Raw genomic sequence first — 14,522 nt, forward strand, 5'->3', positions numbered from 1 at the left:
CTAGTAAGCATCTGAGGCCCGATTTAAACTCAGGAAGATGAGTCTTTCTGACTCCAGGCCTAGTGCTGCATCACCTAACTGGCCCCAAAAGACAAGTAAGCAAAAAGATAAATGAACTCTGAGAAATAGGAACAGACTCTCTCAGAAGAGAGAGGGAGAAAAGGGGGAAGACAAAAAAGGCAAGAATCACTATCCTGGATCCACCTTCTGGGGTTCAGCAAAGGAGGATCTGGCCAAACATTCCTTGTGACTTTTGTGTCTGGTGATTGACCATGCTGTTGCAGCCCCAATCCTGTCTCCATGACAACTGCTCTCCAGGCATCTACTCTTGCAGCTCCACACCACTCCAACCCATCGCAGTTCTGCTGCATCTACCTGCAGCTGCCACTGCCGCCACTTGCCTCTTGGTCTTGGCATACCTACCTTGACTTCTGTTCCCCACCCCCCCTCCAAATCCCTTAGGATGGGAGTGGCTAATGTGTCATTTCAAGCCCAGCCTCAGTCACAGGGTCAGGACAACCTCTCCTGCAGGGGTAAAGAATAGAAACCCTGGGTGATTTCTGCACTGCACAGCAGGTATCCAACTCCAGCATCCTGATCTCCTTGGCAACACCAAGGAATGCTACATTAATGGTGGAAATTGAGAAATGGAAGAAACATCAGAGGTCCTCAAGTCTAGCCCATATGCAAATCGTGCATCCTATCCATAACCTCACTGGTGAGTGGTCATCCAGCCCTCACATGACAGGAACCTTGCTGTGACTGGAACCTCACTACTCCCAAGGCGCCTCATTCTTTTGCTAGACATCCATAATGCTTAGGAAGTTTTTCCTTATGTTGAGCCCAAATCTGCCCTCCTGTAGCTTCTATCCATTGCCCCTAGTTCTGTCACCCAAATTTAATGAAAGCAAGCATAAGTTCTCTTCCACCTGATGATTTTTCAGGTCCTGGAAACCAGCCTTTTCTAGGCAGGGTTCTTTACTGCTGCAGTCAAGAGCTGAAGCCTGAGTATGAGAGGAAACAGTTGCTTTACTGAGGCAGGATAAAGTTCTTAAGTATCATTATGAGGAAACGTAGTGAGCATACTCAGACAATACCTCACACTCTTGCTCTAAAGGTCAAGAAAAAATGTTTTAATTTGGTGCCTAGTAAGATTTATTAAATGATTATGTATTAAGCATACGTAGTGAGCATCAGGAAACATAGTGTGGTCAAAAGACCAGGTTATTGACTCCTCAGTCTGGTTAGTTATTAGAGGGTCAGTTGGGTATGAGAAGCCATAGAATAGTAACTAAAGCAGTTCCTATAGGCTCCTCTGCAGGCCCTTCCTCATGGGATGACTGCTTACCCGTCCCATCCATGTCATCTCCTTGAGAGGAGCTTCTCATTAGGCTGAGTTGTATTGGATCTGGCCTATAGCCTGACTCCTCAAATACTACACAACTTAATATCACATTAGGTTTTATGGCTTCCAAATCACAATTTCTGGGTCATGATAAGCACTAAAATCCCAAATTTTTTGTCATCTCTTCCATGCAGTATTTGTGTAATATAGTATGAAGAGCAGTTCATGGACGGGGCAGAGGAGAGGGAAGGCAAACAATTGTAAAGAAATGTAAATAATAAAGCACTATATACATGCAAACTATTAGTATTATTAGTAGTATTACTTTAATACTTCAAATATCTATGATTTCACCCAATGGATACTCCCAATGCTGATGCATCTCACAAATTCTAGTATTGTAAATGGTGCCATTAGTTTAGTTCCTATGACCAACTATTAATCACCTAGAGGCCATCTCTGAAAATTAATGTCTCTAAACTAAGCTAGGCTAGTCCTTACACAATGGATAATATGGTTTGGTGCTGGACTCAGCCATAAGCCTTCCTAATTTGATAAAGCCTACCAGAGATTATACTCTACTAATATAGCCTTCAAGAATCCAGGTCTATGCCATAATGAGGTCTTTAAGTAGCACTTTGTTGGAAAATTATTAGTTATTGTGGTTTTTGTTCTTACATTAAATTTAATTATGAAGAATTTTCATCTAACCATATAAAAATTAAATGCTTAGTCAGCAAATATTTATTAATTGTATTCTCTGTAGAAGTTGTGTTAACACATGTATAACCTATATCAAATTGTTTACCTTCTCAATGAGGTGGAGGGGAAAAAGAGAAGGAGAGAATTTGGAACTCAAACATTTTTTAAAAGAATGTTAAAATTGTTTTTTACATGTAATTGGGAAAAATAAATAGTAAATAAATGTTTTAAAAGAAAGCTTTAAAAAGTTGTGCTAACAACTAGAAATGCAAAGGTGAAAATGGTAGTTTATATTCTACAAGGAAGAATTAAAATTATATTCTACTTTTATCATACTTATTTGTCTACAGCTCATATCCCCATTATTCAATTATAAATTCCTTGAGGGTAGACATTGTTATCGTGTATCTGTGTGTCCTATGTGCCTATGTATGACACACACCCCAAAAAAAGCAACAAAGAAGACATCAGCAACCACAAAACTATTTGTTTACTTTCTCATTACTCTAAAACCTTGATGAGAATGGATTATTTGTATATGAAGGTTATTCTTGATCCTTGGTAACCTTGATGAAAACATGAGAAATGAACAGACAGGCATATCATCTCGGAGGAGGGTGAAGTCTTGCAGGGATCTGTCTTTGAACATACGCTATTGAAAATTTTAATTATTTGAATAATACCATAGAAGGCATGCTTCTGAAATTCAGACAGGATGTGGACCAGGGAAGTTAAAAAACAGACACCAAAGTCAGGATCAGGATCAAAAAAAAAATCTCAATAGACCAATTTGGTAGACCAAATTAAAAATATGTATACTAAATAGGGATAAGCGTAAAGTTCTATATGTGATTTGAAACATCAATTTCACAAGTTCCAATCCGGATGGCATACCAAAGTACAGTTCTTATGGAGGGGAACTGGGATTTCAGTGAACTACAAACTTTAAAAGTTAGCACTGTAACATAGAATCTTTTTTTTAAAAGGTGAATCACAATATTAGAGATCAGATTGGAAGGAATCTCAGAAGCTGTCACATTCAACTTGTTCTTGAACAATAATCTCTTCTGTGCTGTCTCCAGCAAGCGCTTATCCCTCCTTTACTTAAAGACCTCTAAAGAAGGGTAAATAACTATTTCTCAAGGTTGCCCATTCCACTTTTGGGCATCTCTAATTGTTAGTACGTTTTTTTCTTCACATCAGATGGAAATCTACCCTTACTGTTTATACCAGCTGATCCCAATTTTGCTTTCTGGGGCTAAACAGAAAATAATCTAATCTATTTCCTCTTCAACATGACAGTCCTTCAAATACTTGCAAACAACTATAATAGCCTTCACTTTGTGCCATCTGTAAATGTGAAAAATGTGTTATCATTTCATCATAGGTATGGATAAAAAATTGAACAAAATAGATATATGGTCAGATCCCTGAGGCAGTCTACCGGAGACCTCCCTCCAAGTTGATGCTGAGTAACACTATTCATGTCTGGTAGGCTAAACATTTCCAAATCCACCTAACTGTACTACCATTTAGTCCTTGTTGTTCCACTCTGTATATAGGAAAACTGAAAGAGACTTTATCATATGCCTTAAATGTAGGCATACTGTGTTCATGAAATTCTCCTTCTCTACCAGTCTTGTGACTGTCAAAAAAAGAGGAAATGTGTTCAATCTCGAGATGACATGTTATTAGTATATCCATACTGATTCACAGTATTGATATCGTCCATTAATAAATGTTGACAAACTACCCCTTAATTATCAAACTTGACCCAACATTTTACGCATCGTTCTTTTCTTCTTTTTTGAAAATTGAGGCAATTTTTCTCATCTATAGCATGTTGGAGGGGTGGGGGATAGGAGTGGAAATCAGCATCCCTATAGTGCTTACCATGTGCCACACACTATGCTAGGTACTTTTTTTTACAGATATTATCTCATCTGATCCTCACAGCAACTCTGTAAGGTAGGTGCTATTATTCACCCAATTTTACAGTTGAGGAAACCGAGAGGTTAAGTAACTCACCCAGAGTCATGTAGCTAATAAGTGTCTGAGGCTGGATTTCAGCTCATGATGATGAGTCTTCTTGACTCTGGGCCTGGCAGTCTGCCCACTGCACCACTGAACTACTCCTGTTTTACAGATGTAGAAATGAAGGTCCAGAGGTGAAGCGATTTGCCCAAGGCCATACCACTCACCAGTGACAAATGCAGAATCTGAATGTAGGTCCTCTGTCCCCGAATCCAGCACACTTACCACTGTATCATGCTGAGCATCTAACCTCATCCTTCTAAAACAATGGAATGCAGGTTAGCACTCATCCACCAAGTCCTTTCTAGTGACGAATCATTGATGGCAGTTGAGTGCTGCCCTACTATCCTCCGTCCTCTTGGCTTCCAGTTCCCAACCCTCTTACTTTTATCCTTCCTACTTCGAGGAGTTCTTTCTTTCACATAGTTTCCTGACACAAAACAGTGATTAACTGATTTTTGCCTCCTCCTGACACATATTAGGACCTTCCTATTTCCTTCAAGAAATGATACTCTGCTTTTCTGGATGTTGCTCCCAACAACAACATTTTTTTTTCTTTCTTAAGTCTCTTTGGGTGTCTTGAGAACTTACAAGCCTCAGATCATAGGGGATTTTGGCCATCTGAATATTATTATTATAAATCCTAACCACCTTTCCTTTTTGTCCTCAGTTATCTGCCCTTACTTTCTTGTATATATGTATGTATACATGTGTATGTGTATATATGTATATGTATGTGTGTATGCATATACATATATATATATATATATATATATATATATATATATATATATATATATATATATATATATTTCAGTGGCATAATAAAAGAATACTGGCCTTCAGTCTAAGCCCTGGATTTGAGTCCTGGCTTGGACACTTATTGTCTGTGTTACGTTGGGGGGGGGTCACTTAACTCCTCTGAGCTTCTGTTCCCTCATTTGTAAAACAGAGTTAATATTACCTTAATTGCATGGTTCACAGGGTGTTTCAAGTAAGTGCTTTTTTTGCATATCTTAAAGCTCCATGTTAATGTAAGCTCTTAGTATATGTCCTTTGAAAATCTGACTTCTTTATTGCCTTTCTTTCTTTGAAAGGGATGAAAAGAAGCAGATGAGGGGTTGAGATGGAAGGCTGATGAGCAGTGACTGACACAGGAGCTGGCAAAGGCTGCTTTTCTACTCTCCACATAAATTCCCTTCTGGGAATAATTGGATGTTATGAATCCGGCAGCAGCAGCAGCAACTCCAATAGAAATTTCGGAATAGAAATTTCACTCTTTGGGCTCTTCATTGCTTCTCTATTTCTTGGATGCTTGGGTGTTTGGGGGAGTGCTTGGCATGACTCCCCGGAGAAATGAGATGATGGTCCAAAATGAATTTGTACTGAGATAAATGAGCATTTGAAAGAGATAGCAAATTATCTGTAGCAATAGGACATATTCTGATGCAGATTTTGATCTAATAAATAAAATGAAAGCTCAGATACTCAATCACTGTATAGCACAAGATGCCTTCAAAGCTTAGCTGTTTCACTTTAGATAATCAATCAAAATAGCATTTTATATATAACATATGCTAGTATATATGCACATATATATAATATGTATATGTGTATCTAGTGTATATTCCTTTTTAAATTTAAATTCTGTACCCTGATTCCATGACTTCTTTGCCAGCATGTGGGTAGCATGGCGTTTAGATAGTCAATGATTAATTCAAACTACAAACTATGAGGTAGGTGCTATTAAACCCATTTTACAGATGAGGAAGCTAAGGCTTGAAGATATTAAGCAGCTTCTCCAAGGTCCTGCAGTAAGTCCCTAAGGCTTCACTAAAACCTAGATATTATTGATTGAACATCCAGAACTTTACCTGCCATGTGGCTGATGAGATCATCGTGAGAGAGTCCCGTAGCGGAACCTGAGTCCCTTAATATACTCTGCCTATAATAATGGAACGATCACAGGACCCAGAAAGATTGAGAAGATGTGGACTCGAGTCCTGTCTCTATCCCTAACCAGCTGGGGGTGATTTTGAATAAGCCACCTAGCCTCCATGTTGGTCTCATCTGGAAAATGAAGATAATGACACTTGCACTACTCACCTCCACTGAGGTGTTGCAATGAAAAGACTAGATAAAAATAAGTGAAAGTTCCTGGGTTGGCAGCAGGGAGAGACAAGGTTGACTGGACCTGTGATTCATCAGTGCAAGGCTCTCCCTGGTGAGAAACTTCCTCCATTAATGGAGATTTACAAATACTCTGGGCTTCCTGGGACACTGAGAGGTTAAGCAATTGGCTCATGATCACACACCCATAGAAAATATTTATGAGAGGTGTACTTGAACTTTCAAATCCCAGGCTGTCTCTCTATCCACTAAGCCAACTACCTCACAGCTACTATGACTGAGGATCAAAAATGACATGAAGATTATTAAAGTATTTTGAATAGTCTAAAGTTTAATATGTATCTATGCCAACATGGGGATTATTCATTTTTTTCTTCTAATATTTTTGATGCGATTCAGATAGAAATGGTCCTGGGACATGTCTCTATCGTACTCTTATTCTTTTTTATTTAATGTTTTATGGACATGTAGATAAAATAATTTTTAGTAGAATTCTTATTATTATCTGAAGAGTGAAAAAAGGGTGTGGCATAAAGCCCTAGGGAGTGAAGTGGTGATTCCTTGTTATTATTTTTTTATTAAAATGTTTTAAACAATCCTATTAAGAATAAAATCTACTACTACTATTATTACACCAAAACACATTAAAACTGAATTTATTTGTCCAATATCTTTATTCTGTGATGTGATAAAAGGCAAAATTAGCCATTAACAATCCTTCGTAGACACCCTGATGGAACCTGAATCATTTCCTTCGTTATTGAAGTTGCAGCTTATTGCCAAATATTTTTAAAATTTCAGATACCAATGTAGGTACAAATGAGTCAAGAAGATTAATCAGAAACAAATCAAGATTAATTATTCTCAAAAGGCAAGGTTGTTGTTAGGGAAAGGATTTAAGGAACCTTTATCGTTTTAGTGAAAGTGTATTATACTTTGAAGCAGATGGAGACAGGCTCTCTAGTCTAATATACTTAGGTCAAGTCAATTGAGATTGTATTCATTTTGGTTCGTTAATATTGTGCGCATAAAACTGTATTTCATTTTAAGGAGAATATGCACAAGTATATAAACAAACACATACACACAGTTATTGGATGTGTCAAAGTATAATAGGTAATGGAGTAATTGTTTAAACACTCTCCTCTATAAAATCTATATATCATTTCTCTACTGAAAGAGAGAGAGAGAGAGAGAGAGAGAGAGAGAGAGAGAGAGAGAGAGAGAGAGAGAGAATGAATTGCCATGGTAACACTGCCATGGAATAGTAGGTCAAGTTTTATCATTTTGCCTCAGTATTATTTTATTAGATTTTGCTTAGATATGGACACCATGGTAAAACATAAGGTTCAGTATTTCAAAGCTATAACCATCAGGACAAGACATTCTGATCAATAGACTGCTGATCAAGGGGAAAGATATGGCACAATAGGCAGTAATCCAATTGAAATTGACTAAGAGACAATTAGAGGCAGGTTTATTAGTGCTATCCCTTAAAATCTGGGTTTGGTTTACAGATGCTGACATGATTAAAGGTGTAAATGAATTCAGACTGACTGTTTACCTAGGATGGTTAGAGAAGAGTGGTTTATAAATTTTATTATCCGAGGGGATTAACTCCAGTAAGGATATTTGTTCATGCTGAGGAAGGATTTTCTTGATTTTCTATCTCAAGCAAAGAAGCCGTGTGTCAAGAGAAAGTGGAATACAAACAAGGGTCTTGTTTTTGCTTTGCTGCTTTTATAAAACCAAACAAAATCTGAAAAGCCTTTTAATGCCACGTGTGCAATGAATTAGGGAAATATATAGAACATGGAATGGAATATTCAAGAAAGGTGAGGTGTGTAATTATCAGTAGGTCATTTTTTTATTTTCTTTTACAGAATGCGTCACTGTAAATTTCACATGATTATGACTTTGGATTTTCCTGTCAGAATATCTGGTGTACCAGGAGAAAAAATTTATTTAACTGTTATTGTGTGTTCTATCAGTAGCCCTAAGCTATGAAACTATGCCATTATATATTGTTTCTGAAAGAAGAGAAAACATACCTTGGTAAAAGTGGGTCTGGCTTATTTTTCTCTCCATCCTATTTGATCAAATAGGTATTTAGAAACATCAATATTGCATAGTTGGCAGGTTTAAATGTACTTAAGTGGACCATAGCAACAAATTAACATGATTATCCTTCACAAATAGAGGCAGCCTGGCATAGCAGCCTGGCATAATGGATAGAAAGTTGGCCACTGATTTAGAAGGCTCTGGATTCAATACAGACTGATGCATAATATCTACATAAACATTGACTAATCCTTAAACCTCCCAGAGCCCCAGGCCACTCCTTATGACTCTAAGTTATGTTATGTTGCCGATTTCATCAGTTGAGGGAGTTTCCACAGTGGGAATTCCCGCCCACAGATGAATTCATAGGTCTAGACCCTTTTTTCTCTCATTACCACCACATGGGGCATATGGGGTATTCAAGGAGGACTAGCACCTCTGGTGTGAGGCCTGCTGAGCCCTTTTCAGGGCTGCTCTTTGTTGTCCACCTGTCACCCAACTCTCACCTGTGGCTCCAAGAAGCTGTAGCACACTCAGTGGCCACACCCTGGTTAACCATCTCAGCAGAAAGGCTAAACCAGATTGAGGGTAACCATCAGGTTAGTTAGGGAGATGTCTACCCCAAGCATGTGAAAACTTCCACGGGCATAACGGGAAGATGAGAACAATTTGTCCCAACAGCTGTGAAGGTGGCTGAAGCAGGTGCTGTGGAGCAATTAGAGCTTGGTCAGACACCAAAGAGGCCAAGGTCATCCACTTCATCTTGGGTCATTACCAGTCATCCGGACTTTAGTCTTGCCACTGGACTTTGATGACTCTGGAACAGAGTGAAGCCAACAACTTTGCGCAACACTGCCTCGCTAAAATCCAATTCACTCATGAATCAAGACATCATCCATGATGTCATTAATCCTTTTCAAAACTGAAGGACAAGCAACAGCACCCCATAAAAATATCCTTCACAAAATTAAACTGAGATTGAGGTTTTTTTTTCAGTGTCCACATATCACTGTCTGTGAAGTAATAAAGGGGTACAGGAGTGGATGTGAAATCTATATTATATACTCTCAGATTTCCAATTTGCACCAATTCAGAGAACTGAGTTAAAAGATCTTTTCTTCTCATAAATCCACGTCCCTCCCATTTCTCAGTAGCTACATTGTCTAGTCTCTATCTTTACTGATTCTAACTTGCACAGTAGAGATGTAGGTAGTTCAGATTAATCAAACATTCCAAATAATAGAATGTTACCAAATATACATCCCATACACATATTGCTGATTTTCATAGAACTATAACAGAATACAATGCACTCAACCCTAAAAAAATATACCAAATATAATCCAACCTTTCTTTGATGATTCAGAAGGCATTTCAGGCAAAATCCATCAAAGCATCAGAAAGGCAGAGATTTCTATCTGTTAGAATGCCAAATGAGCCTAATTTTACATCCATTTCAAGTCTACTGAAAACCTACCACATAACCTGCTTTTCATTCCTTATTTCCTAAAGTTTCCAGCCCCAATTTTAATGACTTCTTCTTTGTCATCTATTAAATATTTGTTTTGTTTATTTCATTGGGTTTAATTCTATGACCCTCGTCGGTCACATAATCTCTGTGGAGCCAGTTTTCTCCAGCTACAAAATACCTGCCCATAATATTCAGCAGTTCTGTCCCTCTGTCTGTCTATCTATCTCTCTAAAATAGAAAGCAAATCAAAGTCATTTGTACTTTACAGCAATGATGCTCTGGACCATTCCTAGGATACTCAGAAGTCAGATTGACACTTAACAAATGCATTTTGATAATAATGGCATTGATCCTCACCTGTTCTGTTCCTTTTCTGGTCTGGCTAATGTCACAATGCGGAGAGCCAGAGGCTGCTCCCATTAACCTAAGGCCAAGTACATTATTCTGTGTATCTTAGATGCAATTTCATCACTAAAGATTATCTCTTTATAACCCATGAAAGAGTTCCAGGATGCAATGCGTTCATTTGAAACAAACAAAAAACCATACACTGATGATGGTGGTGATGGTAGTAGAGATAGCTAATTTCTGTAATACTTCAAGCTTTACAAGTTGCTTTACCCACATCATTGCATTTGGTCCTCACAACTCTATAAGGTGGGTGTTATTACTATTATCCCCATTACACAAATGAGGAAACTGAACCTGAGAAAGGTTATATGACTTGCCCAGGGTCACACAGCTAGTAAGTTTCCAATGCAAGTCAAGTCTTGCTGACTGTAAGTTCAGTACAGTGTCTACTATGCCCTCTAGCAGCAAAAGAAGTCAATATTGCTTATCAAGCTCTCGGTATTTGTCTCACTCGTATCCTTTATTCAGTGAATATACTGTAGCTCACTCTTTTGTTTTCTTTTTAATTATTTATTAATTTTTAGTTTTCAATATTCACTTTTACAAGATTTTGAATTCTAAAATTTCCCCACTCCCTCCCCTCCCCCTCTCCCCAAGACAGCATGCTATCTAATACAGGCTCTACATGTACAATCATATTAAACATATTTCCATGTCAGTCATGTTGTGAAAGAAGAATCAGAACAAAAGGGAAAAACCATGAGAAAGAAAAAAAGAGAGAGAAAATAACACGCTTCAATGTGCATTCAGACTCCATAGTTCTTTGTCTGGATGTGGCTGCATTTTCCATCACAAGTCTCTTGGAAGTGTCTCGAATCATTGCATTGCTGAGAAGTCTAGTTCACTCTTCCAGAGCCTGGCCACTTAGGATGCTAAGGGTCCCTGAATGATTTTGAGGTGCCTCTTCTCTAAGGCCATTGGCTTGGGTCACCTGTTAGCCACCAGTCAGCAGTGTCCCAGTACAATTTAATCACTTAACATCAATTTGACTTTACAAAAAGATATTTACTTCAAAGATATGCGCAGCAGCAAAAGCATAAATATTTCTGACCATTGCCTCAGGGTACTCTTTCCTCCCTTACTTTTGGTCTCTGGAGAGATTGAGCTCAAATGTAGCCCAGTTCCTAAGTGGCATTCTTCCCACCACATTCACATCCATGTGGTATTACGACCAGATGAGTCCTTGTCTCTGGGTTGAGTCCCAAAGGCCACTCCTTGCTCCTCAGGGCATTGATATTTGGCTTAATGCAAAACCTGACATGAATTCCAATTCCTAGACTCCAGCAGATTTGTCCTCCTGACCTTTCATGACCCACAATGTCAGAGGCTCCAGGTTAATCTTATTTGCCTAAAATGAAGCAGAACAAATGGCAAGGCAAAAAGACTGAACCCAGTTTTCATGGGGCCAGATATTTAGCCTTAGTGCGGAGAAGTCCCAAGCCCTGTTCCCTTACAGCCTTGCATTGTCTCTCATTGAATGCAGTACATAGAGAAGTCAAACCATGATTGAGCAGCCAAAGAGAAAATGACTTAGTGAGCCTTTGAAGGCACCCCCAGGTTCAGCTCTGCAGTCAGTCAAAGAGGCTGCCATTTACCATTTGGTTAGCAGGTTGGAACTCATTGTAGAATGTCTCCACATGCTCCAATGTCTCTCCAAAGCATTTCCAACACAAATCATCACCACTTCCTAGCAAGTAGGCTGCCTAGCCTCTTTTACACATTGAGTAGTAGCAGAGATGCTACTTAGATCCCTGAATATTTTAGTCAATAAATATTCTCTAACAACTTCTTGTCTGTTCTGGATAATACTACAAAGTGAATGGTTTCTCTAAAAACATGCATTAGGAATTTGGTCATTTAAAACCGTGGAGATGATTTTTTTTGTATTCTAAGAAGAAAGAAATGGAAGATATTTCTGGCATAACAAGTACATTTTCACCTTTGGATTGATTTTTGCCCCTTAGCTTCTTGGGCTAAGAGCTTTTCCGTGGTGGTTTTCACATACTAGAAGCACACAGTGTAGAAACTCTAAGGCACAGTCAAATGTCAGAATTCATTTGAAAAGAAGAAAATTTGGGATCTCTAACTTTCAGTCAGACTCCCTGAACAATGTGAGAGAAGGATCATTTCAGTAGCCCAGGCACTATCCTGGACTGCTCACAGGGAGTTATAGGAGAGGCACTTGACATTATAAAAAGGGCTTTTGATCCAAATAGACATCCATCATTACCCCTGAATGAGGAGTGAAATGAAGTGTTTACTTGATTTTCATTTCTCCACCATCATGGGAGAAAATACTAATGGTTTTGGAAAAGGGAAAACTGCTTTTTAAAAAGATACACAAAAGCAAGGGCATCACCAGCTTCACCAACTGTGCATCACTTCAGTGTATTTGTTTCTTTTTTCATTTTTCCTTTTCCATTATTTCTTTTATGTGTCATCTCCACCAGCCAGACCATAAGGTCCTTGAGGGCAAGGATTGTCTAGCTTTTTTGTACTTGTATGTGATGTAATTGACGTATGGTAAGTGCTTAAGAGATGCTTTTTCATTTATATTCATTCTTTCTTTTGTTCATTTATATTAGAAAGCAAAAATATTGGCTCCCTCCCTGGATTTCATCTCCACACCTTTTTCCACAATAGTGCAGCTTCTCCATGAGGAAGTTCAGTTCAGAAAAACTTCAGATTGAATTGTTGTGTAGACGCTCAAGTCAAAAGCAGTGGTAGAGAATCTGCCACCTGTCATGTGGTTTCAACTTGGGAAAACCTCTGGATTTGTTCTTTTTGCTTTTCAGCCTTTTGAGTCCCAATTATTTTCCCCCACTTTGCAGAGGTCTGGGCTGCTCAGCCTGGTGGTTTGAAATGGCTCCCAGAAATGCTTCAATCATGACCACAATAGGGCTTGATTGTCAGTTCCTTCTCAGATTCATGCCAGCAGGATGCACATTCAACAATTTTGGAGTCTTCTCTTTGCTGTCTGTTTGTAATTAGACATCCTTCACTGTAATGTGGCTTTTGGAAAAGCTACATTACACTCTTTATGGGGTAGCTGGTTTTCGAGCACCCCACTGAATGCAAATATGGGGAGAGGGAAAAAGAAAGTGATACAGAGAAGGACCAATGGGGAGGGTAAAAGAGGGGGAAGAAATATGTTGAGAGGCAGCCTGGCATATGGCAGAGAGGACAAACCTTGTATTAGGAAGCCTTAGGACCAAATCCTAACTCTCATATCTATTGGCTGTATGACCATGGATTTCATTTAACCTCTAATTGTTCCAGACCACTCTCCATCTAAGATTACACATTATAGAAAAGTTGTCAATCTGCATTGATAGCTTTTAATTTTTTTTTCCATGTGAGGAAGCTGCCTTGTTAATATCACAATCCAGACCCCCAAAAAAGAAATAAAATAAAATATGCCACTAAAGCGAGAAAGTGAGGTAGAACAGAAAATCTATTGGTCTGGGCATCAGGAAATGACTTCTAGCTCTAGCACTGCTGCTGTATGATCTTAGCCAAGTCACTTAAACTCATTTGGACTAGGTTTACTTATCTGTTCACTCAAGGGGCTTGAGTTAGACTAAAATGGTAGAATTAGAGCTGCAACCTATCAACAAACATTTATAAAGCACCTATTATGTGTCAACTATGCTAGATGCTGGAGAAACAAAGGCAAAAATGAAATAGGCCCTACACACTCACGGAATTTGTCTTCTAGAGGGGAACACAGTATATATGTATGTGTATATGTGTGTATGTATATATGTGTGTGTATATATACAAATATATATACAAATATATATATATACCCATTTGCATATATACACCTATACACACACACACACACATATATATATACACACACATATATACACGTGTATGTGCATATATGTATATACACATATATACTTACATATTCACACATATAGGGGTATGCTCTCACACATATATACATGCATATATGTATACACATATACACACATATACATACACATGTGTGTATGTGTGTTGGCATATATGAGTGTTGGCATATATGTATGTATTTTTGTATATGTATATACATATTACATATGTATATACATTTGTGTATATGTGTAAATGCATATATGTATATTTTATGTATGCACATATATACAAATACATATATGCACACACACATGTGCATGTGTGCGTGTGCATATGAACATATATAAACATACATATATGTACATAAATACATACATGTGTAGGTGTATATGCGTGTATATATGTGTGGGTATAAAGGCACTTATATATGTATATATGTGTGTATGTATATATGTGTGTGTACATATGTATGTATGTGTGTATATCTCTATATAGAGAGAGATATGTATCTCTATCTATATG

The sequence above is a fragment of the Trichosurus vulpecula genome, chromosome 1 (genome assembly GCF_011100635.1).
Source record: "Trichosurus vulpecula isolate mTriVul1 chromosome 1, mTriVul1.pri, whole genome shotgun sequence".
Classification (NCBI taxonomy): Eukaryota; Metazoa; Chordata; class Mammalia; order Diprotodontia; family Phalangeridae; genus Trichosurus; species Trichosurus vulpecula.